The sequence below is a fragment of the Pristis pectinata genome, chromosome 17 (genome assembly GCF_009764475.1).
Source record: "Pristis pectinata isolate sPriPec2 chromosome 17, sPriPec2.1.pri, whole genome shotgun sequence".
NCBI classification, from domain to species: Eukaryota; Metazoa; Chordata; class Chondrichthyes; order Rhinopristiformes; family Pristidae; genus Pristis; species Pristis pectinata.
The window spans coordinates 34,601,868-34,606,684 of NC_067421.1; positions in this window are offsets into that span (position 1 = coordinate 34,601,868).

Consider the following 4,817-nt stretch of genomic DNA (forward strand, 5'->3'; position numbering starts at 1 on the left):
CTCCTTCCGACCTTGTGCACACACACACACACACATAGAAAGAGAGAACATTTTGCTAGCCATCTGTAGGGTCTTAAGTTGTAGCTATCCAACACTTCAGGAAAAACGCAACGTCAATTCAAACACATACAGACAGATAAAATAAACCCCATGCAACCAACCCCAGCAATAATAGCTCCAGCAACACTGTAATAAATGGGTATCATTAAACTCATTTGTACATTGATAATTATTTTATGTTGCAAATATTGTAAAGACAGTGATTGCACAGGTAGAATCCCCCAAACAGCCCAACAAAATGCACTAAAAGAAAGCAATAAAATACTTTTTTTTCAAACCAATAACATTTTACAGGAGCAGCTGGTTAATAATTAGCTGTTGGGATTTGTTCAGCGCCGTACATAAATGCATCAAAAAGTTTAGCATTGCATTCAGAAATAAGACCTGTGCATCGCTCAGTCAAAACCCTTCTGCATCATCAGAGATTTGTTTGTTCTGTTGTCAGAAAGCTACTGAAGAGATGCCTGTACCTGATGAGATTTTCCTATTGCTCCGATCTCCTGTTTGAATTTTTGAATCTACACAAACGGTTTTTAAATTTCCCGGCTCTGGAAGGAGCCCTTCTGACGCATGCGCGCTGCCCGGAGGTGATTGGGGGAGGGGCGAGGAGGAGAAATCGATTAGTCGGATCGGTGAGAGATTTACGATCAATTCCTGGGCCGCTTCCACCTGTCGCTACATTTCCACCTCCACATCCGTCCGGTGTTGCAGGAGGGGAGCGCTGCTCAGGCGCAGGGGGAGAGCCGGAAAGATACAGGCGAAACTTTCAACCCAACGATAACTCTAAACAAAAGTTGTCACCAAGTTTCTCTCCCAGTTGCAAACTCCACTGGATTTGGGTCTCGGGGAGTTTAAACCGCTGCTGTTTTGCCTTGCACCTGAAATTAAAAGAAATATATATAGACTGATTGAAAATAAAATGTGCAAATCTAGTTCCTTCCAAAACTTGTCCTTTTGTTTTGTTCTGGGGCGTCTTGTAAGTTTCAGGATGTCTGTTGCAGGAGTTTTGCTCTCTCCCTGGTCCTGGAACAGCCTCTCTCTCTCTCTCTCTCTCTCTCTCCTGACAGCGGAGATTGAAAGTAGCCGTTGGGCCGGTGCTGAGCCCACACTCGGGCTCCTGGTGGGTGCCCAACCCCGCCTCTCACCCTCCGCTCCCCCGCCACTCTGCCCGCGCCTCCGCCCGGCTCCCAGCGGCTTCGCGGGAAAATCGGCGGGAGTGGCGCGGCCCTCCGCAATCTCGGGGACCAGGAGAGCCGCGAATGGTGTGTGTGTGTGTGTGTAGGGGTGTCTGTGTGTGGGGTACCGGCGTCGGGAGGGAGACAGAGAGAAGGCAAACTGCAACAATGCATCTCTTCGGCTCTCCGCAACCACCTTCTCAAAGATCATAAGGCGAGCTCAAAGTTACTGCAAATTAACTCAAGAGTTAGAATATTTTACTTTAAGTCCTAAACGATGCGTTATTTTTGTGTTTGCAAACGATTAAATAATTCCACCCCAATGATAACTACAGTTTTTATTTCTTGATGTTAACCATTATTCTAAAAGTCCTATCTTCTTTCTAAAGAACACCAACCACAGAAATTTCCCTGGCGTTCTGAGTTGGCTCGGTAAATATCTTACTTGTTTTGTTATGTACACAAATTCAAAGGTTCCTCTCCACGCCCCCTTGATATCCTCTTGCTTCCCTCCTAGGAAGGAATTAAATCTCATTCTGTGGCACAGGTCTTTGCACTCGTGAGTTCAGGCAGTTGTGGGGTGATGTGTCAGTGTGTGTGGTGTGGGGAGCAGGAGCCCAGCTATCTCCAGTGGCGACACAGCCCATTCCTTCACCTATCTCAGCTCCTTCATCTCTCCACCTATAGATCAGTCCTGTGGGTTTGCACTTAAGGATTTGCACAAAGTCTCCTCAGCTCCTGAGAAGGTGCAGCCACAGTCTCCAGATCTCTACAACACTGGAACCCAGTGAAGCAATACAGAATTGCTAGAATGTGCTTCAAATTAGCAAATAATCCTTGCCTTTGGTTAAAGTGAAGGGTAAAGAGATTTCATTGAAAGCAAAACACAATAACTACGTGACCACTTTGGTATTGGGAATGAGTAGATCTGTAGAGAGCAGCTTGCAACGAGTTGCCACGCTTCAGCGCCATCTTGCTTTTCTTGCTGAGAACCTGTGTTCTGTCCACCATGGCCGTCTGGAGCTCCCCGGTTGCCAGCCATTTTAATTCCCCTCCCCATTCCCACCCCGACCTGTCTGTCCTTGGCCTCCTCCACTGTCAGGCTGAGGCTAAACACTGACCAGAGGAACAACAGCTCATATTCTGCCTGGGCCGTCTACAACCTGATGGCCTGAATGTTGAATTCTCTAATCTCAGGCAATCTGCCCCCCCCCCCCCCCTCTGGAGACACAACAATTCTGCAGATGCTGGAATCTGGAGCAATGCACAAAAAGTGTTGGAGGAACACAGCAGGTCAGGCAGCATCCGTGGAGGGAAATTTATTTCCTGTCTGACTTGCTGAGTTCCTCCAGCAATTTTTGTGTATTGCTGCTACCCCTCTGTCCCTTATCTCTCTCCTCCTGATCTACCCAATTCCTCCTCCACACACCCACCCCCCAGCCCCCTATCACCCTGTTTCTTTCCCCTCCCCCACCTACTTTCTCTGCCCATCACCCACACTGGTTCCCCTCCCCCCAGTGTTCCCATCTGTCCTCCCCACCTCCCTTATGTGGCTCCGTGCTCCACCTTCCTCTCCTATCAGATTACATCACCTGCAGCCCTCTGTCACCTCCACCTCTCACCTCCCGGCCTCTGCCGCTGTCTCCACACTTCCCTCCTCCATCTGCCGATCACCCCTCCTCACCAGGATCCACCTATCGCCTGCCAGCTCCTGCTCCACCCCTCCCCTCACCTCTTTATACTATCTATCTCTCCTCTTACCTTTCAGCCCATTTGAAGGTTCTCGACCCAAAACTTCGACCGTCCATTTCCCTCCACAGATGCTGCCTGACCTGCTGAGTTCCTCCAGCATTTTGCTTTTTGCACAATAACTTCACTGTCTTACATTTTGTTAAACGTGGTGTAGTGTTACCTACCGGAAAATGTATATGACAGTGTTACGTAAGATACATAATGGATTGTTACATATTTAACACACATTGTTACTTACAGGATAACATAATACCAAACATCGTTACACACTTGATAAATTGTTAAGAAAATACTTATTGTGGAGTTACATACAGGATAGAATACAAGGTGAATTGTTACATGATTGTCAACACAAGTGATTGATACAGGTTTATGTACACGATGGATTGTTACATACACTTCAACACAAATTCTGGATTGTCATAGAATAAAACGGTGAGCTGTTATAGGATAATGAACATCCTGAATTGTTACTCTGATGATAACTTATCTACACAATAAATTGACAGGATAACATGGTGCAGTGTTACAAAGATGAACTCTTGACCTCACAATCTACCTCATCATGGCCCTTGAACCTTACTGTCTATACTGCACTTGCTCTGTAACAGTGACACTTTACTCTGCATTCTGTTCCTGTTTTTCCCTTGTACTACCTCGATGCACTTATGTTTTGAAATGATCTGTGTGGATGACTTGCAAAAGCTTTTCATCGTATCTTGGCATATGTGACAATAATAAACCAATTCCAATTCCAACACCAAGCATTAAATGTACTCTCAGGGAGAATGTGGATTTTAATCATCTCCACAGCTATAAAGGAGAAAATAAGCTTGTGGTTAAACCATTAATTCCTTAAAATTCAGAGAAATAGTGCCAACATTCTGATTCAGACTAGTTTTCTTATCTTAGTTCCTCCCTCTTTTCTTCCTAGGGACCACGTTGACAACTGCCCACCCCACAAGTTCCAATGGACAGCCAACAGGGCCTGTTGTCTTGAAACGCAGTCAAAAAATCCAGTGCTTTACTTGGCAATGCTGAAGAAAGTTCAAAGATCACACAAAGAGAAGTTGTTGAATTAATATTCACCCTGGTGAGTTGTAAACTATTGTCAGAGGAATAGTGTTGTCAGAAGTTAATTCAATAATGTAGAACATTCTTCCAATAGCTTGGAAGGAGGTCTAGTTCTATAATGGAATTTGAATAGACCGAGACTCCTTTTATAGAGGAATATATAAAAAAAGCTTGAACCGTACGATTAGAAGCTGGCATCTTATACAGAAGCAGAGATAGAACATAGTGCCAATAAACTGTACAGTTGAGAGTCAGAGGAAAGGATTCAGAGACACTCTGAAACCCTCCTTGAAAAAAATTGTAACACCCCTGGCCCATGGCTGCTCAAAATGGAGGAGGAGCATTCAAGATGACACGGAGAATGTCAAGTCCATGCGTCGGGAGCACACATAAACCCAGTGTAAGTGGCTTAGCGATCGCACTGTCTGCCTGCCCCACCAGTGGCAGAGTCAGTAGGTTCCAAAATGTCCTCCTCGGGCCTCACTGAATTGGAATAGAGCCGAGTCATCCTCAACCCTGAGGGACAACCCAAGAGAAGAAGATGATTATATAGGACCCACTCGCAGTCTCAAGCTTTCCTTCCTGTTAGTAGGATTTTCTAGTCACCTTTTACTGGGAATGTACTGGGAGTGTACATCACAGTAAACTCCTGTTAACAACTCCATTCAACGTTGATCAAGGGTCAGAATGTAGTTGCAGACTCTGAACACCAGATGATGAGGTTATATGGTCTCCCAATTTAGTTGCCGCGTTGCA